The sequence below is a fragment of the Arachis ipaensis genome, chromosome B3 (genome assembly GCF_059453495.1).
Source record: "Arachis ipaensis isolate K30076 ecotype BB chromosome B3, ASM5945349v1, whole genome shotgun sequence".
Lineage (NCBI taxonomy): Eukaryota > Viridiplantae > Streptophyta > Magnoliopsida > Fabales > Fabaceae > Arachis > Arachis ipaensis.
The window spans coordinates 50,730,555-50,754,712 of NC_142438.1; the positions used below are offsets into that span (position 1 = coordinate 50,730,555).

Genomic DNA, 24,158 nt, shown 5'->3' on the forward strand with positions numbered 1-24,158 from the left:
TTTTCTAAAGTCCTCTCAGATGAGTATATGTATTGATTGTTAGCTACCATCTCAATGAGCTCATCAGCTTCTTCAGGTGTCTTTTTCATGTGTATAGAACCTGCAGAATTACCCAGAGACATCTTGGCTATGTCGGAGAGTCCGTCATCGAAGATATCCAGCTTGACCCAATCTGTGAACATTCCAATGGGGCATCTCCTGATTATCAGCTTGTACCTCTCCCAAGCATCGTAGAGGGACTCGCTCTCTCCCTGCCTAAAGGTCTGAATATCTGTCCTCAGCTTAGTCAACCTCCTCGGAGGAAAATACTTATTCAAAAACTTATTGACCATTTTACTCCAGGTGTTCAAGCTCTCCTTGAGTTGAGTGTCCAACCAATCCTTTGCTTGATCTCTCACAGCAAATAGAAAGAGCATCAGCTTGTAGACTTCAAGATCTACTTCATTGGTCTTTACAGTATCACAAATCTGCAAGAAGTCAGAGATGAATTTATTGGGATCCTCCTGCGGAAGTCCAAGAAACTGGCAATTTTGTTGCACGAGGATAATCAACTGTGGGTTGAGCTAGAAATTATCCGCTCTAATAGGAGGTACACTAATGCTCCTTCCGTAGAAATCAGGAGTGGGAGTTGTGTAAGAGCCAAAGTTCTTCTGAGTTGTGCACTCCCATTTGGATCCATAGTGAACTCTTCCTGTTCCTGCATACACAAGCAAGAGACAAAGAAAAGTAAGAGTCTCTATGTCAAAGTATAGAGAACTCCCTATGAGATATCCAAAAAAATAAGAAATAAAATAAATTAAAACAAGCTATTAAACTAAAAATTTCGAAAATAAGAATGAGAAACTAAACTAAAATTTCCGAAAAAATTTAAAAGGGGAAAACACTAAAAGACACCAAACTTATAATCAGAAATTAAAGAAAAATAATAAGATAAAAATAAAAAATTAAGAAAAATAAACAAAATAGAAATCAACAATTAAAAAGAAAAATAAATAAACAAAAACTAATAAAAATACCTAATCTAAGCAACAAGACAACTGGTAGTTGTCAATCACGAACAATCCCCGGCAATGGCGCCAAAAACTTCGTGTGCGAATTGTGAACTCGCACAACTTAACCGGCAAGTGCACTGGGTCATCCAAGTAATACCTCAGGTGAGTGAGGGTCGATCCCACTAGGATTGTTGGACTGAGCAAGCAATAGTTGTCCTGTTGGACTTAGTCAAGCAAATAGTAAAAAGAGTTGTTGTTGTTGTAAATGTATAAGATGATAAACAAGCAAGTAAAGAAAAGCAAGTAAAGGTTTGGTGTGAAACAATGATGATAAATCAGTTAAGGTCTTAGAGATGTTTATCTTTCCAGATTAAAACATCTTACCAACTATTTTAACAATGAATGATTCATTCTATGACAAACCACTAGTGATTAAACCCTAATCTCTTAGCAATTTAATCTCCCCTAACCTTCATCAACCGCCACTCTCGTGGTCACTTAACTCAGATTAGAGGGTGAAGTTTAGAAATTCAATTTATACCACCAAGGCCCTAATCACCCCAATCCCGACTGAATAGATGTTGCTTATTCCATCAGGTTGTGTGATTTGCCGTCTAGGAGGAGTGTTTTCAAGCTGTAGTTCAAGTGAGATAACTCTCTCGAGAATCACAAGAACTCATGTAGAAAAGGATCATACTCTCGTTCCACCCAATTCATAAGATTAAGAACGAAAATAATCCTTAGAACATTTGGCTAAGAACTGGCTAAGAACATGAACTGGATAGGCGATGTCTGGTCGTGTAACAGCCAAGTAGACGAGACCTCCAACCAACTATTGATAAATAGTAGGATCATCCAAAATAGTACCATCCATAGGGGTAAATCGAACATTAGGCTCAAGGAGAGTAGACTCAGTCCGACTGTTTGTAATTCCGGCCCGAGCAAGAAGATCTGAAGCATACTTAGTTTGAGAGAGATAGATACCGTCATCTATTGATATAACTTCTAGACCAAGAAAATAACTGAAAGAACCAAGATCTTTCATCTTAAAAATATGTTAATGAGAGGCTTTGAGATCAGAGATACCATCAACATCATCTCTAGTAATGATCATGTCATCAACATACAAAAGTAGAAGAACAACTTCTCGTTCACTTTTACGAATAAAGAGAGCATTCTCATGAGGGCTGCAAGTGAAATCAAAATTGCATATAGTGGTGCTGAACTTATCAAACCATTCACGAGGAGCTTGTTTAAGACTATAAAGTGCCTTGCAAAGGAGACAGACTTTGTTGGAAGGACAAAGATATCCTGGAGGTGGTTTCATATAGACCTTCTTTTTCAAATTCCTATTAAGAACTGCATTCTTCACATCCATCTGACTGAGAGACCATTTCTTGACCTCAACAATGGCAAGGAGAGCTCGAACAGATGCGAGACGAGCAACATGAGAAAAAGTTTCTTCATAATTAATACCATACTCTTGCATACAATCTTGAGCAATCAGTCGTGCCTTATAATGGTCAATAGAACTATTAGAGTGAGTCTTGATCTTGTATACCCATCTACTACCCACAACTTCCTGATAAGAAAGAGGAGTCCCAAGTGTGTACTTTTTCAAGTGCTTAGATTTCTTCCTGCATTGCTTGCTGCTAACTTAGATTTGTAGAGGCTTCTCTGAATGAATTAGGTTCATGGTTGTAACACCCTGACTACCAGAATGTCACGCTTCTGGCTGTACCACTCTAATAGTGAGGAGTATTGCAACGACTTCTATATACTTAATAATAAAATAGGAGCCTTTGTAAAACTCGAAACCGTATAAACTATTCTTTTAAAAACCGGAAATAATTTTTATTTGAAAACGCACATACATACATACAAATCAATTACAACCACTTCAAAACACACACGCGCGCGCGCGCACGCACACACACACACACACACACACACACACACACACACACACATATGCACACGCGCGCACACACGCGCACGCGCGCACACACCCACACGCCCACACGCCCACACGCACACACACCCCCACGCGCACACGCACACACACGCAGACACACACACACGCACACACACAGACACAGACACAAACACAGACACACATGCACGCACGCGCGCACACGCACACACGCACATACACGCACACGCTCGCACGCACGCACACGCACACGCACATGTGCACGCACGCTGATGCATGAAATTGTGATTTATACTTTTCACAAGTCCGATGCAACTAACCAGCAAGTGCACTGGGTCGTCCAAGTAATACCTTACGTGAGTAAGGGTTGATCCCACGGAGATTGTCGGCTTGAAGCAAGCTATGGTCATCCTTGTAATCTCAGTCAGGCGGATTCGAATGGGTATGAGGTGTTGATAATTAAAATATAAATAAAGCATAAAATAAAATAAAGTTACTTATGTAATTCACTGGTGGGAATTTCAGATAAGCGTATGGAGATGCATTGTTGCTTCTGAACCTCTGCTTTCCTATTGTCTTCTTCCAACCATGCGTTACCTCATTCCATGGCAAGCTGTAAGATCCTCTCGGATGAAAACAAATCCATGTACAATCTCTATACGGCTAATCAACTGTCGGATTTCTCGTCTCGGATGAAAAATACCATGTACAGCTATCGCACGGCTAACCATCTGTCGGTTCTAGCTAGCATCGGAATAGGAACATTGTCCTTTTGCATACTGTCACTGCGCCCAACATTCGTAAGTTTGAAGCTCGTCACAGTTATCCCTTCCCAGATCCTACTCAGAATACCACAGACAAAGTTTAGACTTTTCGGATCTCAGGAATGCTGCCAATGGTTCTAGCCTATACCACGAAGGTTTTAATCTCAGATTTAGATGCTCTGTTGTCAGGAGAGACGATGTGAATCGTTGGTTAGAGACCCAAGAGAATATACTCCGGCTGTCGTCCAATGACTACGTTGAACATCATGTAGACCGCTTGTGGTTGTCAAGCACGTGGATCTTGGCTAAGCGAGTAACGAAGATAGTGGGTGATTGTCACGGGTCACCCCTTCATTCTGACTTAACTGAATTAAGAACAAGAGTATATCTTGGAGAAGAGGTAGGCATGAATTGAAGGAAAAACAACAGTACTTGCATTAATTCATGAAGAACAGCAGAGCTCCACACCTTAATCTATGGGGTGTAGAAACTCCACCGTAGAAAATATATAAGTAAAAGAGGGTTAGGCATGGCCGAAAGGCCATCCTCCCATGGAGGTCTCCAAGTGTAAAAGTTACATATGATCCAAAAGATATAAAATAAATCTCTAAAAGTAGTTTTTATACTAAACTAGTTACTAGGGTTTACAGAAAATGAGTAACTACATGCAAATCGTGCAGAAATCCACTTCCGGGGTCCACTTGGTGTGTGCTTGGGCTGAGCATTGAAGATTTTTCGTGCTTAGGCTATTTCTGGAGTTAAACGCCAGCTTTGGTGCCAATTTGGGCGTTTAACTCCAATTCTGGTGCCAGTTTGGGCGTTTTACGCCAAAAATTTTAGGCTGGCTTTGAACGCCAGTTTGGGCCATCAAATCTCGGGCAAAGTATGGACTATTATATATTTCTGAAAAGCCCAGGATGTCTACTTTCAAACTCAATTGAGATCGTACCAATTGGGATTCTGTAGCTCTAGAAAATTCACTTTGAGTGCAGGAAGGTCAGAATCCAACAACATCTGCAGTCCTTTTTCAGCCTCTGAATCAGATTTTTTCTCAGGTCCCTCAATTTCAGCCAGAAAATACCTGAAATCATAGAAAAATACACAAACTCATAGTAAAGTCCAGAAATGTGATTTTCGAATAAAAAATAATAAAAATATAATAAAAACTAACTAAAATATACTAAAAACTATGTAAAAACAATGCCAAAAAGGGTATAAATTATCCACTCATCACAACACCAAACTTAAATTGTTGCTTGTCCCCAAGAAACTAAAAACAAAATAGGATAAAAAGAAGAGAATATACAATAAATTCCAAACTTATGAATGAAAATTAGTTTCAATTAGATGAGTGGGACTTTTAGCCTTTTTGCTTCTGAACAGTTTTGGCATCTCACTTTATCCTTTGAAGTTCAGAATGTGATTGGCATTCATAGGAACTCAGAATTCAGATAGTGTCATTGATTCTCCTAGTTCAGTATGTTGATTCTTGAACACAGCTACTTTATGAGTCTTGGTCGTGACCCTAAGCATTTTGTTTTCCAGTATTACCACCAGATACATAAATGCCACAGACACATAACTGGGTGAACCTTTTCAGATTGTGACTCAGCTTTGCTAGAGTCCCCAGTTAGAGGTGTCCAGAGCTCTTAAGCACACTCTTTTTGCTTTGGACCACGACTTTAACCGCTCAGTCTCAAGCTTTTCACTTGACACTTTCACGCCACAAGCACATGGTTAGGGACAGCTTGATTTTTCTGCTTAGGCTAGGATTTTGTTCCTGTGGGCCCTCCTATCCATTAATGCTCAAAGCCTTGGATCCTTTTTACCCTTGCCTTTTGGTTTAAAGGGCTATTGGCTTTTTGCTCTTGCCTTTTGGTTTAAAGGGTTTAAAGAGCTATCGCCATTTTTTTTCGCCATTTTTTTCTTTTTTCGCAAGCTTTTGTTCTTCACTGCTTTTTCTTGCTTCAAGAATTAATTTTATGATTTTTCAGATTATCAATAACATTTCCCTTTTTTCATTATTCTTTCAAGAGCCAACAATTTTAACATTCATAAACAACAAATTCAAAAAAATATGCACTGTTCAAGCATTCATTCAGAAAACAAAAGGTATTGCCACCACATTAAAATAATTAAACTAATTTCAAGATAGAATTTGAAACCATGTACTTCTTGTTCTTTTACAAATAAAAACATTTTTCATTTAAGAAAGGTGAAGGATTCATAGGACATTCATAACTTTAAAGCATAGGCATCAGACACTGATGATCATGTAATAAAGACACAAACATAGATAAACATAAAGCATAAAAAATCGAAAAACAGAAAAATAAGAACAAGGAAATTAAAGAACGGGTCCACCTTAGTGATGGCGGCTAGTTCTTCCTCTTGAAAATCTTATGGAGTGCTTGAGTTCCTCTATGTCTCTTCCTTGCCTTTTGTTGCTCCTCTCTCATGGCCTTTTGGTCCTCTCTAATTTCACAGAAGATGATGGAGTGCTCTTGGTGCTCCATTCTTAGTTGTTCCATGTTGGAACTCAGTTCTCCTAAAGAGGTGTTGATTTGCCCCCAATAGTCATGTGGAGGAAAATGCATTCCTTGAGACATCTCAGGAATTTCTTGATGAGGAACTTCCTCATGCTCTTACTGAGGTCCATGAGTGAGCTCTCTTGTTTGCTCCATCCTTTTCTTAGTGATGGGCTTGTCCTCTTCAATGAGGGTGTCTTCCTCTATGACAACTCCAGCTGAATTGCATAGGTGACAGATGAGATGAGGAAAGGCTAACCATGCCAAAAGGGAAGGCTTGTCAGCCACCTTGTAGAGTTCTAGAGATATGATCTCATGAATTTCTACTTCCTCTCCAGTCATGATGCTATGGATCATGATAGCCTGGTCCATAGTAACTTCAGATCGGTTACTAGTAGGAATGATAGAGCATTGGATGAACTCCAACCATCCCCTAGCCACGGGTTTGAGGTCAGGCCTTCTCAATTGAACTGGCTTGCCTCTTGAGTCTTTCTTCCATTGAACTCTTTTCACACAGATATCCATGAGGACTTGGTCCAACCTTTGATCAAAGTTGACCCTTCTAGTGAAAAGGTGAGGATCTCCTTGCATCATTGGCAAGTTAAATGCCAACCTCACATTTTCCGGACTAAAATGCAAGTATTTCTCCCAAACCATTGTGAGCCAATTCTTTGGATTCGGGTTCACAATTTGATCATGGTTCTTAGTGATCCATGCATTGGCATAGAACTCTTGAACCATTAAGATCCCAACTTGTTGGATAGGGTTGGTGAGAGTTTTCCAACCTCTTCTTCGAATCCCACGTTGGATCTCCGGATATTCACTCTTTTTGAGCATGAAGGGGACCTCGAGGATCACCTTTTTCTTGGCCACAACTTCATTGAAGTGGTCTTGATAAACCTTTGAGATGAATCTCTCCATCTCCCATGACTCGGAGGTGGAAGTAATTGCCTTCCCTTTTCTCTTTCTAGAGGTTTCTCCGGCCTTAGGTGCCATTAATGGTTATGGAAAAACAAAAAAGCAGTGCTTTTTCCACACCAAACTTAAAATGTTTGCTCGTCTTCGAGCAAAAGAAGAAATAAAGGAGGAGAAGAAGAAGAAATGGAGGAGATGGCGTGTTGGTTTGGGTTCGGCCAAGGGGGTAGTAGTGTGTATGTTGTGTGAAATTGAAGGTAGTGAGGAGGGGTATTTATAGGGTAAGGGAGAGAGGGAATTCGGTCATAAAAGGGTGGGTTTGGGAGGGAAATGGTTTGAATTTGAATGGTGAGGTAGGTGGGGTTTTATGATGGATGAATGTGAGTGGTGAAGAGAGTATGGAGAGGAGGGTAAGATTCGATAGGTGAATGGTGTTTGGGGAAGAGGTATTGAGGTGATTGGTCAAGGGTGTATGGGGAAGAGTGTTATAGAAAGGTGTGAAGAGGAGAGAAGAAGAGGTGGGGTAGGTGGGGATTCTGTGGGGTCCACAGATCCTGAGGTGTCAAGGAATTCGAGTCCCTGCACCATTCTGGTGTTTAAACGCCCATTGTGTGCTAAATCTGGCATTTAACGCCAGCTCTGCTACCTTTCCTGGCGTTAAACGCCAGTCTGCTGCCCCTTTCTGGCGTTTAACGCCAGTCAGACACCCTTTTCTGGCGTTAAACGCTAGTTTGTCTGCCATTTCTGGCGTTTAATGCTAGCCAGATGCCAGACACCCTTTTCTGGCATTAAACGCCCAGAATGCTGCTAGGCTGGGCGTTAAACACCCATTCTGCTATCCTTATTGGCGTTTAAACGCCAGTGAGCCTGTCCTCCAGGGTGTGCTGTTTTTAATACTGTCTTTTATTCTGCTTTAATTTTGTAGTTGTTTTTGTGACTTCACATGATCATCAACCTAAAGAAAACATAAATTTACAATGGAAAATAAATAAATATAATTAAATAACATTGGGTTGCCTCCCAATAAGCGCTTCTTTAATGTCAATAGCTTGACAGTGAGCTCTTAGAGAGCCTCACAGAGATTCAGAGCTTAGTGTTGGCCTCCCAACACCAAACTTAGAAGTTGAATGTGGAGGCTTTGTTTGACTCTGTATTGAGAGAAGCTTTTCATGCTTCCTCTCTATGGTTACAGATGGAAATCCTTGAGCCTTAAACACAAGGTAGTCCTCATTCAATTGAAGGATTAACTTTCTTTTGTCCACATCAATCACAGCTTTTGCTGTGGCTAGGAAGGGTCTTCCAAGGATAATGGATTCATCTTCATCCTTCCCAATGTCTAGGATTATGAAATCAGCAGGGATGTACATGCTTTCAACCTTCACTAAGACATCCTCTACAAGTCCATAAGCCTGTTTCCTTAAATTGTCTGCCATCTCTAGTGAGATTCTTGCAGCTTGTACCTCAAAGATCTCTAGTTTCTCCATTACAGAGAGGGGCATGAGGTTTATCCCTGACTCCAGGTCACACAGAGTCTTCTCAAAGGTCATGGTGCCTATGGTACAAGGTATTAAGAACTTTCCAGGATCCTATTTCTTTTGAGGTAATTTCAGTTGAACCAGATCATTCAATTCATTGATGAGTAATGGAGGTTCATCCTCCCAAGTCTCATTACCAAATAACTTGGCACTCAGCTTCATGATTGCTTCTAGATACTGAGCAACTTGCTCTTCAATAATATTTTCATCCTCTTCAGAGGAAGAATACTCATCAGAGCTCATGAATGGTAACAGTAAGTTTAGTGGAATCTCTATGGTTTCTATATGAGCCTCAGATTCCTTTGGTTCCTCATTAGGGAACTCCTTGGTGGCTAGTGAACGTCCATTGAGGTCTTCCTCATTGGAAATCACTTCCTTTTGACTCTCTCCAGGTTCGGCTGTGTGGGGTATATTGATGGCCTTGCACTCTCTTTTTAGATTCTCTTCTGTATTGCTTGGGAGAGTACTTGGAGGGAGTTCAGTAACTCTTTTACTTAGCTGACCCACTTGTGCCTCCAAATTTCTAATGGAGGACCTTGCTTCAGTCATGAAACTGAGAGTGGTCTTAGATAGATCAGAGACTACAGTTGCTAAGTCAGAGTGGCTCTGCTTAGAATTCTCTGTCTGTTGCTAAGAAGATGATGGAAAAGGTTTGCTATTGCCAAACATGTTTCTCCCACCATTAGTATTATTGAATCCTTGTTGAGGCTTCTGTTGATCCTTCCATGAGAGATTAGGATGATTCCTCCATGAAGGATTGTAAGTGTTTTCATAGGATTCTCCCATGTAATTCACTTCTTCCATTCCAGGATTCTCAGGGTCATAGGCTTCTCCTTCAGAGGAGGCTTCCTTAGTACTGCCGGATGCAGCTTGCATTCCAGTCAGACTCTAAGAAATCATATTGACTTGCTGAGTCAATATTTTATTCTGAGCCAATATGGCATTCAAAGTATCAATCTCCAGAACTCCTTTCTTTTGAGTTATCCCATTATTCACAGGATTTCTTTCAAAAGTGTACATGAACTGATTATTTACAACCATTTCAATGAGTTCCTGGGCTTCTTCAGGCGTCTTCTTCAGATGAAGAGATTCACCAGCAGAGTTGTCTAATGACATCTTAAATAATTCAGACAGACCATCATAGAATATACATATGATGCTCCATTCTGAAAGCATGCCAGAAGGACACCTTCTGATCAATTGCTTGTATCTTTCCCAAGCTTCATAGAGGGATTCGCCTTCCTTTTGTCTGAAGGTTTGGACTTCCACTCTAAGCTTACTCAACTTTTGAGGTGGAAAGAACTTGGCCAAGAAAGCATTGACCAACTTTTCTCAAGAGTTCAGGCTTTCTTTAGGTTGTGAGTCCAACCATGTCCTAGCTCTGTCTCTTACAGCAAAAGGGAAAAGCATAAGTCTGTAGACCTCAGGATTAACCCCATGGGTCTTAACAATGTCACAGATTTGCAAGAATTCAGCTAAAAACTGATGAGGATCTTCCAATGGAAGTCTATGAAACTTGCAATTCTGCTGCATCAGAGAAACTAATTGAGACTTAAGCTTAAAGTTGTTTACTCCAATTGCAGGAATTGAGATGCTCCTTCCACAGAAGTTAGAAGAGGGTGCAATAAAGTCACCAAGCATCTTCCTTGCATCTCCACCATTGTTGTTGTTTTCGGCTGCCATGTCTTCTTCTTTTTCGAAAATTTCTGTCAGGTCCTCTCCAGAGAGTTGTGCTTTAGCTTCTCTTAGCTTCCTCTTTAGAGTCGTTTCAGGTTCAGGATCAGCTTCAACAAGAATGTTCTTATCCTTGTTCCTGCTCATATGAAAAAGAAGAGAACAGAGAAGAAGAGGAATCCTCTATGTCACAGTATAGAGATTCCTTTATGTGAGTAGAAGAAGAGAAGAATAGAATGAAGAAGGGAGAAGAAGAAGAATTCGAACACAGAGAGGGGGAGGGGGTTCGAATTAGAAGAAGAAGAGAAGTGTTAGTAAATAAATAAAATAAATAGAAAGAGATGAGGGAGAAAGAAATTCGAATTTTAAATTAAAATAAAAGAAAAATATTTTTGTTTTTATTTTAATTATTAGTTAGAATTTGAAATTATTAAAAGGAATAAAATAAAATTAAAATTTAAAACAATTAGTTAATTAAAAAAGAATTTTGAAAAAGTGGTGAGGGATTTTCGAAAATTAGAGAGAGAAAAGTAGTTAGGTAGTTTTGAAAAAGATAAGAATTAGTAAAACAAGTAAAAAGTTAAGTAGTTAATTGAAAAAGATTTGAAAATCAATTTTGAAAAGATAAGAAGTTAGAAAAGATTTTGAAATCAAATTTTGAAAAGATATGATTGAAATTTATTTTGAAAAAGATTTGAAAAAGAAATTAAAAAGATTTGATTTTTGAAATTAAAGTTGATTACTTGACTAACAAGAAACTAAAAGATATGATTCTTAAAAATTAAAGATTGAACCTTTCTTAATAGGCAAGTAACAACTTGAGATTTTTGAATCAAAACATTAAATGCTAGTAATAAATTCGAAAATATGAGATAAAAGTAAGAAAAAGATTTTGAAAATCAATTTTTAAAACTTTCGAAAATAAAAAAAATAAAAAAGATTTGATTTTTGAAAAAGATTTGAAAAGATGAAATTTTTTTTTTAAAATTGAAATTTTGACTTGACTAATAAGAAACAACTAAATTTTAAAATTTTTGACTAAGTCAATCCAAAATTTCGAAATTTATGAGTGAAATAAGGGAAATATATATTTTTTATTTTTGAATTTTTATGAGGAGAGAGAAAAATAACTAAAAGACACAAGACATAAAAATTATGAATCAAAATAAGAAAAATATGCAAGAACACCTTGAATGTCAAGATGAACACCAATGTCAAGATGAACACCGGATCTTAGGAATGATGCCAATGGTTCTAGCCTATACCACGAATGTTCTAATCTCAGATTCAGATGCTCTGTTGTCAGGAGAGACGATGTGAATCGTTGGTTAGAGACCCAAGAGAATATACTCCGGCTGTCGTCCAATGACTACGTTGAACATCATGTAGACCGCTTGTGGTTGTCAAGCACGCGGATCTTGGCTAAGCGAGTAACGAAGATAGTGGGTGATTGTCACGGGTCACCCTTTCATTCTGACTTAACTGAATTAAGAACAAGAGTATATCTTGGAGAAGAAGTAGGCGTGAATTGAAGGAAAAACAACAGTACTTGCATTAATTCATGAAGAACAGCAGAGCTCCACACCTTAATCTATGGGGTGTAGAAACTCCACCGTAGAAAATACATAAGTAAAAGAGGGTTAGGCATAGCCGAATGGCCAGCCTCCCATGGAGGTCTCCAAGTGTAAAAGTTACATATGATCCAAAAGATATAAAATAAATCTCTAAAAGCAATTTTTATACTAAACTAGTTACTAGGGTTTACAGAAAATGAGTAACTACATGCAAATAGTGCAAAAATTCACTTTCGGGGCCCACTTGGTGTGTGCTTGGGCTGAGCATTGAAGCTTTTTCGTGCTTAGGCTGTTTCTGGAGTTAAACGCCAGCTTTGGTGCCAGTTTGGGCGTTTAACTCCAATTCTGGTGTCAGTTTGGGCGTTTTACGCCAAAAATTTTAGGCTGACTTTGAACGCCAGTTTGGGCCATCAAATCTCGGGCAAAGTATAGACTATTATATATTTCTGGAAAGCCCAGGATGTCTACTTTCCAACGCAATTAAGAGCGCACTAATTGGACTTTTGTAGCTCCAGAAAATCCACTTCGAGTGCAGGGAGGTCAGAATCCAACAGCATCTGCAGTCCTTTTTCAGCCTCTGAATCAGATTTTTTCTCAGGTCCCTCAATTTCAGCCAAAAAATACGTGAAATCATAGAAAAATACACAAACTCATAGTAAAGTTCAGAAATGTGATTTTTGAATAAAAACTAATAAAAATTAACTAAAACATACTTAAAACTATGTAAAAACAATGCCAAAAAGGGTATAAATTATCAGCTCACGCACATAATCATCACAACTCCTAACCCTCTTTACAAGATACAATATTAATGGCGACGGATAAATAAATAATAACTAAACTAATATAACGATATCGTATAAGCAAAATACAATTAAACTATTCATAAGCTTCTTCATCTGATTCCTGAAAAGATAAAGCTGTAGAAGGGTGAGAACCTAACCACATGGTCTCACTACGGATTTTTAGAATTGTCATAAGTAGATATTTAAAAAGAAAATCGTTTTTAGGCACATTGATCATTGCTTGTCTTATGAATCTTTTGAAAACCAACGGTTTAACATCCAAAAATCCAAAATCTTTTTAAAAAAAATCAGTTAATTATCCAAAATCCAAAACCTTTCTTTTCTTATAAGAAAAAAAAATCTTAAAAGTTTCCTAAAATGTATGAATGACCAACCTGTTCTAAGTATAGGTTTATTAAGTCTATGTTGAACCAGCTTGATTTTTCATACTTAACTAAACCTTAATCAGAAATTAATCATGCAATCAATCAACACTATCATCGACTCATTACCAATACTCAATCTCAAAAGCACCACACTAGAACAACCCTCAGCGCCTCCTCCACCCGCCAGAGGGATCTCTCGAAAACAAACACAGATAAAACAGACAAGGAAAGCATAGGTATAGATAGCAGTTAATAATAGTTAAGCAATTAGGTAAACCAAGAAAATTCAAAATCAAACAAAGCATACAAATGCATATGATGCATTATGTCTGTCCTATGGCTGATGAGTCTCATCTGTCGGTTATAAAGCCAAATCCGACATGTCCGGTAGCGAACCTTGGATAGGAACACCAAACACGGAGCAAGTGGGACTAAACCACAACCCTTGCATCTTACATGCATACCCGGAGCAAGGGGACCACCTCACTCCTTGCCTCTTACCCAGGCGTGTTAGAATTCTCAACCCGGAGCAAGTGGTGACAAAACTCAACCCTTGCCTCTTAACTGGTGTCTCAAACTTTTATCCGGAATAAGTGGATAACGCCACTGCCTCTTACCCGATCACATATATCTCAATCAAATTCAAATTTCATTTTCAAATCCATTCTCAATATCATTCAATTCATTCAAATATCATACTTTAAAATCAATCCTCATCATCCTTCATTCAAATTCCATCATCATCATTCCTTATTGTCACACTCATCCTCATCACACCTCCCATTCCATTCATCGATAATCCAAAACATAACTCATTATTTTCTAAATAAATCAAACTCAAAACGTAATCACTTTCCTAATAGCTCAAAATCAAATCATATAACCCTTAAATCCAAATCTTTCTAAATAACCATTTCAAACGAAGCCTCTATTTTTTATAAAAATTTCGGCAGCATCCCCCTGTAAAACTCAGACTTTGCCACTCTTACGAGTTCTATCAAAACCACAAACCAAACCATTCTCAACCATTTTCAATATCAAACAATTATCAAATTAAATCCTTTCCAATTTTTAAACTAATTCTAACATAAAATCAGGTTCAATATCAAACCACTTCCAATTTGAACCATTTTCAGTATAAATTCATTCTTCAATATCAATTCAACTCCAAAACCAAGAAAACAACTTTTCATAATACTCAATCAAATCAACTTTCCAAATTTATTTTTATCAGCAACCATACACCACTCAAGTAACAAATAATTCATCAAGCAAACAATCACATCCATAAGACACACATAATCACAGAAATATATTTTTCACATCAAATCTATTTATAACAATTCCATAATAGAAAATAAGTTTTAAGAAAAATCTCTACCTCGAATAGTCGAAAGCTGAAAGCTATAGAGCGCGTCAAAAACCCCTTTTTCTCAGCCTGCAACAGCGGCAACCACAACCACAACTTCATTCCACTTTCGCAATAACCATAGCTTCATTCCACTTTCACAACAACCACAGCAACTCTAATCGCTACATGCAATCTTGAAAACTCAACCTTATCCCAATAATGCCACAAATTCCTCAGAAACATATAACAAAAATAGCGACTAAAAGGGTTCGGAACAAGGAATAGCTTACCAGACTTATGAATAACCAAGAAAATGGAGCAGTGGCAACTCCGATGACGACGCAAAAACTTGATGTTGCATGCAACAACCATAAATCTCAGCATGCAAGAACCGAAACTCGACCCAAGTAGATAAGGGTTCCAACAGCAGTTTCTGACGGTTAGAACGGCGACACAAAGCTTCGGTAGCGACTGAGCAGCGATAAATGGTGGCGTAACAGTAACATAGACGCGACGACGGTGAGCCCAGCAATGCGACGGTGAGGGAACTCCGCGACGGCTCCCTCTCGCACTTCCTCCTATCGCGATTCCACGGTGGCGGCGGTGATGAGTTCGGTGCCAGAGATTTGACTAAGCTGGCGCAACACCTTCCTCTCTCACCCGCGAACTCTCTTTCTCTCTCAATTGCGAGATCGACGGCAACGGCCATGGAAGCTCCTTGGACGGTGACATTGGAACGATGACAACGATGACTGGATGACTACTGTGTGGCGGCGATGGCTACGATGTCTCCCTCCTCTTCTTCTCTCTTTCCCGTCGCGGCCCTCCTTCTCTTCTCGTTCTCCTCTGCTCTCTCAGATCCCTCTCTCTTTTGCTCCTTTCTTTCTTTCTTTCTTGTTCCCGTTTTCCCCTTTCCTTTTTTCTTTGGTTCCCAGCCATGTGTGTGTGTGTTAGAAAAGGATAGGGGGTGGCGGTAGTGTGTGGACGTTAGGGTTTAAGTGAGTAAGTGTAAAATTAGGGTTTGTTTTAGGGATAATTAATAATATAATTAGGGTATAAAGTAGTAATTGAAAACCAATTTATAATCCAACAACAATTATAAATAAAAATACTATTATTTTTAAATAAATACTCTAATCCAAGAATTAAATATAATTAAATTAATTTGTTTTAAAATCATAAATAAAGTTCAAAAAATCTAAATATTAAAATTAAAGCATATAAAATTCTCATTATTTTTATTTTAATTTTCTAAAGTTGGAAATCATAAAAAAGAAAATGGCCCGTTTAATATAAAAATATTTGAAAATATAATTTCGCATAAATATAATAAATCATAAATAATTTATTATTTAATTTTCTGAAAATCTGGGATCTTACAATGGTGATGAAGAATAGTAGAAAAACAATGATAATAAAGAAGATGAGGAGGTGGGTTTCTTACCCAAGAAGAACGAGTGGAGAGAGGAGGCATGACAACAGGAGCAGGAGCATCGTCTGGCTGGAATCATCAGAAGATGGATAAGACGGAAGAAGAGGGGGATCGAAGGATGGACTTGAGATAGAACCTGTAGTATTATCACTGGAAAAAAGATCAACATTTCGGTTAGTAAAAAATGGTGACTGAGTAGAAGGAATAGACTCAAAAGAGGAAAAACTAGAGAACATGTAATGCTCCCAGAATACAACATGAAGAGATATACAAATATGTCAAGAGATAGAATCCTAACAACAATAACACTTGTGATCAGTGCCATAACCAAGAAAACAACACATACAAGCCCGAGGTTCAAGTTTATTATGTTCATGAGGCTGGAAAAGGATAAAGCAGACAAAACCAAAAGCACAAAGAGAGCTGTAATTGGGAGAAATATGATAAAGATGCTCAAAGAGAGTAGTGTTATCAAGGATAGAAGAAGGGAGTCTATTGGTAACATACATGAACAACAGTGAGAACAGCTTCATCCCAAGTACGCTCAATACAGGAAGAAGAAATAAGCATTACACAAACAGAGTCAAGAATGTGACGGTATTTACGTTTAGCTCTGCCATTTTTTTTAGAGGTACCAAGACAACAAAACTCAAACAAAGTACCCTGTTCAGCGAGAAAATTTAAAAGTTTAGAGTCATGATATTCCATAGCATTATCGCGTCGAAAGATTTTAATAACTTTGGAAAACTAAGTTCGAATCATAGTAGCAAAGTTAATATAAATCTGAGACAGCTCATGATGATTAGTCATCAAATAAACTCAAGTAAAACGTGAATAATCATCAATAAAGACTACAAAATATTGAGTCCCTCCCATAGAAGCGGTAGGAGCGGAGACCCAAACCTCAGAATGAATAAGATCAAAAGGAGAGCAAGCAAGAGAGGAATTATTATAAAAAGATAAAGCAGGTTGTTTTGAAGTTTGACAAGAAATACAATCAAAAGACTCATTATTAACTTGATCTAAAACATCCATAGACATAAGAGGACGCAATTTTTCTAAGGAGCTGTAGGCAAGACGATGGTGCCACAAGCGAAGAGTAGAGGGAGAGAAAACATCACAAAGATTTAACGGAGAAGGAACATGAAGGTGCTCAAGCTCAAACAATCTTTCGACCTTACATCCAGTCCCGATGATCTTTCCCATCCAACTATCCAACACATGACAACCAGAAATAGAGAAATTGACATCAAAATCGATAAAATTTACCCTTTCTGTCTGTGGTAGCAAAGACAGTTTCACTCTTAAGGCGAGTCAATTCCAAGCACGTTTGTTCAGACTTAAGACGACGAAGAGCATCTTTAAGACTAGGCAAGGGATTTTGATGAAGAAGAGAAGCTCTAACTAGATCATAGTCATCAGTAAGTGTCATAAGAAATTGTATGAGACATGTTTGGTTCCGATAATCTTCATATGCCTTAGCATCAGTGAAATCTTTAAGAACAGGCTCACAAGAGGTCAATTGATCCCAAATAATTTCTATCTGAGCAAGACAATCAAAAACCACTTGTCCACGTTCTTGCTTAAGACTATAAAACTCCTTTAGTAGTTGGTACTGATGTAAGAGATCAGAAATAGTGTAATATTTTACCAAATGATCTCATACCTCTTTAGCAATTTCAAAACGCTCAAACTGTAATTGAATGCCTATAGTAGAAGTGTTGCGAAACTAAGTGATAATTTGATGATTTTTACTATCTCAATCTTCTAATTACTCTGCAAAGTCTTTCTCAACATCTTTCTTGGATTTGGAGGTCCCATCTTTTGATTTTTCAGTCACAATTAGCTTAATAGGACAAATAACATCACCAGTTACATAACTCCATAATTTTCATCCTTTAAAAAATCCTCGCACATCTTCAACCCAATGGGCATAGTTGGAGCCATTAAGGATAACATGAATAGGCTGAAAAATATCCGAATTTTTCATAATAACATAAATAAAGACGAAAAAGAGAAGAAACTACAAATTCAAGATAGAAAATGAGAAAACGGAAGACAGAATCAGAAAGAGCTCACCAAAAAACCTTAGGGAAGTTCCCACTTTCTGCCACGTCAGCAGGGGAAGGACACGTGGCAGCACATGAGAAGAGGAGCAAAACACGTCAGCGCTGATGCAGCAAGGAGGTGGCACGCGGATCGGGAGGCGGGTAGGGTCGGGCGTGACATGTGGTGCACTGCAGTGCGGTATTGGAGGCGTCTGCAGGGAGGGAGAACCTAAAGCGGACAGCGAGCTTTAGGTGGCGTGTCTAGTGGTTTCTAGCGACGATGTCGGACTCATTTATCTCACAATGACGAGACAAAGACGGTGGTAAGGGTAGTGACAAACCAAAGCGTCGGGAAAGGATTGAAAAATAAGGACAAAAAACACTGCCGGAAGAAGAAAAACAAGGGGCTATGAGTGAATTTATATGGAAAAAAAAACCTATACTCTGAATATATACCATGTTAGAAACAAAAGAGTAATCTGAAGAGTATATTATTGAGTGTGTGTTCAAATGTACAATGTATAAGAGTATATATAGATACTAGAATAATCAGAGTAATAAAAATATAAAATCCTATAATAAATATACAGATATATTATATAAATATAAATGATACTAGCTGATCTTAATTGATCCTAATTATATTCTAACAAGTTATTTCTAAGATTCTAAGTGATTAAGTAACACATACTACTATTTTGTTTTAAAATCTTTTCTAAACAATTAGATATTTATATAAAATCTTTTGTTTCTCATCTTACTTTCATACAAACCCAACTATTGTTTATCTAAAATAGAATCTTTTGTCTTAAAATGAAAAAAAAAATATCCAAGCCAGTTAAACACTTTTAAATTTAAAGATAAAAAAGCAAATAATGATACATACAAGTAATTTAATATGTGATATTGGTTAGAATTGGTTTGATTTTCAAATAACATTAACACAACAAATAAAATTGAACAACATAACACAACATTAGCTAGGATATGAGCTATTTTTAGGGCCGTCTTGCAAAGCACTCCTTGCTAGAAATATAGTGTGTGCTGTAATGAGAGTGTTACTCAGATTTTAGATTCTTTTTTATTTTTTTATTTTTTTTATGCTAAACAATTTATCCTTGCTTCATTCTCTAGCGTTTGTTTTTTTTCTTTTTTTTTAACAAAGATAGGAAGACTCAAACCCACAACTTCTTAGATGAATATAAAAAGATGAGGCCTGCTACACATACAAGTCTTTTTGACTTACAAGTCTTACAAGTTGCTACACATACGGACCTTTTAATGCGTTTTCTGTTTTCAAAGCGCTACACTCACCATGTCTCCCTCTTCCTCTTCCTCTTCCTCTTCCTTTTCCTCCTCTTCCTCTTCCTCTTCCTCCTCCTCCTCCTCCTCCTCCTCCTCCTCCTCCTCCTCCTCCTTCTTCTTCTTCTTCTTCTTCTTCTTCTTCTTCTTCTTCTTCTTCTTCTTCTTCTTCTTCTTCTTCTTCCTCTTCATCTTCCTCTTCTGCTTCCTCTTCTGCTTCCTCTTCTGCTTCTTCTTCTTCTTCTTCTTCTTCTTCTTCTTCTTCTTCTTCTTCTTCTTCTTCTTCTTCCTCTTCTTCGTCTTCCTCTTCATCTTCCTCTTCCTCTTCCTCTTCCTCTTCCTCCTCCTCCTCCTCCTCCTCCTCCTCCTCCTCCTCCTCCTCCTCCTCCTCCTCCTCCTCCTCATCTTCCTCTTCTTCTTCTTCTTCTTCTTCTTCTTCTTCTTCTTCTTCTTCTTCTTCTTCTTCTTCTTCTTCTTCTTCTTCTTCTTCTTCTTCTTCCTCTTCATCATCTTCTTCTTCTTCTTCTTCCTCCTCCTCCTCCTCCTCCTCCTCCTCCTCCTCCTCCTCCTCCTCCTCATCCTCCTCTTCTTCTTCTTCTTCTTCTTCTTCTTCTTCTTCTTCTTCTTCTTCTTCTTCTTCTTCTTCTTCTTCTTCTTCTTCTTCTTCTTCTTCTTCCTCCATGTATTTCTTCGTTATTCTCTTCGCCTTTTCATTCGTTGTTTTACCTGCGCTTATCACTGGTATTCTTGCTTTTTTTTTTATTTTCATGGTTTCTAAAATCAAGCTTTAAAATCGTTTTGAAGATAATAGAACTTCAGAAATACACCCAAATGATTATAGAAATATACCCAAAGGATTACAAAAATACACCCAAACGATTACAGGAATTCACCCAAATGATTATAGAAATACACCCAAAGGATTACAGAAATACACCCAAAGAATTACAAAACTACACCCAAAAGATTTAAGAAATACACCCAAAATTCGTTGAAGTACACCTTATGCATAATTCAGAACTCTTTCTCTTTCTCCTCCTCATCTTCTACTGCTTCTTCTTCTTCAAAAATGATTTCAGAGCTTGATATCAAAAAACAATAGAAATCGAGAATAACAAAGAAAGAAAACAGAGAGAAAAGTACGTAAATAAAATAGGAGAAAGAGAAGGCAAGCAATGAAAGAAAAGAAGAAGAAGAAGAGAAAGAAGAAAGTGCAGCAAGAAGAAGAAGAAGGTGCAGTAAAAACATGCAATAATAGTTGAAGAAGGAGAAAGAAAAGGCAAGAAATGAAAGAAAAGAAGAAGAAGAGGAAGAGGAAGAAAAACGTGCAGCAAAAAGGAGGTGCAGTGAAAACAGTTCGAAGCGCGTTAATATAGATAACTTGTAAAGACTTGTATAAAAAAATGCTTGTATTTAGAGAATTTCTCTAAAAAGATTATGTCATTTCAGCTTATAAACATATAATTAATATAATTTGATGCAAGTATATATTTCAGCTTCAGTTGTATTTTAGTTAGAGTCCCGCTAGGGAGACAATGACATATGTATACAATATATACAATGGGCTTTTTATCTAACCCACTTATATTTGAAAATAATAACAAACACTCAGATAACCTAATTGTAATCCCTAAAAGAAATTACTCCCAATTCACCCCCTTTTGACCGTGCTACCCTACCACCAAAACACCTCCTCATCGCTGTCCAAATTACAATCTGCAGCAGCACCTGGAACATGTCTGCATTGGAGACCCGCTGTTCGCGATCAATCCCCGTCGGTGGCAGCGTCGGGATCACACGGTCGTTCCTCCGTGCCGACGCGAGTTGTTGGGCCCAGGCTCCGCGCTTGTTCGCCCTCAGCAGAAGCATCACCGGTGTACTTTTTGCAGCTGCGTATCTATTCCTTATTTCGCTAACTAACGTGGTCCAGAACCTCTTCGACCATCCAAGGTGAGTGCTTTACTTTCTTCTTTTCATGATTACTCCCTGCAGTTGGTACTTGTTTTATAGAGTGTTTAAGATGTTTATTTTTCTGAAACTACTTGGTGAAAAAGAAATAAATGGAATTTTAGTATTTTTGGAGCATGAGAAATTAGTTGTTACTTGAGATTGTTGCAATTGATTTAACAGATTTGCCGCCTGATGTGAACTATTTACCGGGAGTCCGGGACCAACACGAACAGCAGAACTATATCATCGTCAGGCATCCACGTTAAGTGGGTTAGTTAGTTTCTTCCTTTCATGAAACATCTTTCACCTTGTAGTTTGTAATGTAGAGAGTGTATGTTGCTTATTTGCTTGATGTTACATGGTGAAAATGCAGTATATGAAATTTCAGTATGTTCGAGCATGTGAAATTAGTTCTTGTTTGAGATCGTTGCAATTGATATAACTTTTAAGCGGGAAAGGTGAAATAAGGTTGTTAAGCTAGTTTAAATATAATTTTATTTTCCCGCCCGGTGGGGACCTTTGGATGCGATGTTACGTAAACCAGCTGATCATTGGCTTCTTATTCTTGACCATAATTGGATGGTTACTTTAGTAGGGTATTGAATGTTCGGTGATAACGATAAATTTTTTTCCCATGTAATTGGATGGTTACTTTAGTTGGGTTTTGGATGTTTGGTGTTCATGATAGATTATTTTTGCCCTTTTAATTTTGATGCGTTACTTGATTGTTCTACTTCTGTACATCAAAGTTGGATTGTGCAAAATTGGCCTCTATTGAACAGATTTTTGCTGTTGCTGTTGCTGGTTTACTTCGTTTTCATTCAAAGTTTTGTCAAATTTTGACTTAGTTAGTACAACAATAATTCAACATGGATGATTACTTTACTACATATCCGGATGGATGATTTTTAGTCTAGCGATTCCTGTTTTTTTTTTTTTTTTTGCTAAGTAATTGATTTTTTTGCATCATTTGTTCTATGGATTGTGAGTTTGTTGAATACTTGAGCACAGTTTAGTTGCTCACAGATTACTTATTGTTTTCTTAAATTGTTTAGATTGGTGATAAAATTTTATACTTGATGACTAAAGGTTTAACAAAAAGGTGCTTTGTTTCACGTGTTAATCAAATAATGGTTTTGCTGTTTAAGTTGATTTTCCATTCTTAAAAAGTTGTTGGTTCTCTCGTGCAATACTCTTTGGTAATCATTTTTATTATTCCTGTAAAGCATCATGTTTGTGCCTTTTTTCTATTTCCAATTGGAATTTCTTACTACCCCCCCCCCTTTAACCATGATCTCTGATTTCTCTGCATATATTTAAGAATCCCTTTAAATTGTTAATTAGAATATTTATTATTGCTATAAATTCGTAGCACTTTTTAGCCGTTTGTGGCATAATAGGATTAATTAATGCAATAAATAACTATGCATATTTGTTCTGTGGTCCTAGGTTGATGAAAATCAAACATATTATTACATAGTAGAGAGGAGAGGACTCATTGGTTCTAAGTTTTTTTAGATTTTGCATAGAACATGTCATTTGCAACAATTGCACCTTGGATCACTTCTCTCTCGTGTGCATCTCCAACCTCAGGAGACACTCTACCTCAATGGCTGAGATTTATTGTCCTGTCTCCATGTCCTCAGAGAGTTATGCTATCTACCATTGATGTCTTACTCTTGCTCATTCTCTGTGTTTGTCGTGATCAAGCTCCATTCTTGCTCCTCCTCCACCAATGGACTCAACAAGCCACTTATCAAAAATAATAACAGACCCTTTGTCTCAGTAACCATATAGTTTAAGCTAACTTTAGCTGTAACTTCTGTTCTGGCCTTATTGTATACTATTGCTTGTGTTATGGTATTTACCAGTTCAACTGAGATTCCATGGAAGCAAGTTGATGGAATGATTTGGTTAGACCAGGCCATAACACAATTAATACTTGCAGTGTTAATCATCCATGAGAAAAGATTCCAAGCTGTAACTCATCCTTTTACACTTCGAGTTTATTGGATTGTGCATTTTATTATTACTTGCTTGTTTGTGGCTTCTGGGATTATCCGTTTGGTCTCTGTGGATGTGGATGGAACCAAAGAGTTCATCTTCAAGGTGGATGATATAGTAAAATCAACATTCGGCCTATTTTAGTTTCTCTTTTAATTTTTTATTTACATCAACACAATAGGGTCATAAATTATACTACAAATGGTATACCCAAAGTAATCATTCATTTTAGAATGAAAAGAACCATCTGCAATTATACTAAAATGAACATCCGTCTTAGTTTAATTGGCTTAAAGTATAGTACATGATTATCTCAATCATTGATGCAAAAAATAAAATTCAATGAATACGAGCAATATAAACAGTAAGAATTTTTATTGTATTAATCAATTACAACAAGAATTCTTACTGTTAGACACACCGATTAATTTTTTTATTTATTGGACACTTAATCTAATAGTGACATATTTTATAATTTATTAGTTTAAATTTTAAAAAAAATGACTAACTTAAACAGACTTACGCATGTTAGTAAAATTTTAAATTATAATAGACTCCATACTCACAATATTTTTAACAAAGTCTTCTAATTAGGCAAAATTATGTTAAATTCAATCCAAATCAATTAAACATCTAAATTAGAATGAAAATAACCATTAGCCTACCTAGTAAAATGAACATCCAGCCTATTTTAATTTTTCTTTTAATTTTTTTGTTTACATTAACACAACATGGTAATAAATTGTACTACAAATAGTATACCCAAAATAACCATTCACTTTAGAATGGATAGAACCATCCGTAATTATAGTAAAATGAACATCCGTCTTAGTTTAAATGGCTTAAAGTATAGTACATGATGTATCTCAATCTCTATACAACTTGTTATTGAGCTCTCAAACCGTCTTAGTAAAATGAACATCCGGATTATTTTACTGATTAGACTATGTCTATTGTGGCCAAAAGGTGGCTGTGGCTTTTACTG

The 24,158-nt window shown here is 37.3% G+C and overlaps 1 non-coding gene across 1 annotated transcript; it reads left to right on the forward strand.

The window, feature by feature from the left end:
• Positions 1–9,841: 9,841 nt before the first annotated feature.
• On the forward strand, positions 9,842–9,945 carry LOC148570607 (small nucleolar RNA R71). The gene has a single exon (XR_015908831.1). It is a non-coding gene; the product is annotated as a small nucleolar RNA R71 (small nucleolar RNA).
• The last annotated feature ends 14,213 nt before the right edge of the window (positions 9,946–24,158 follow it).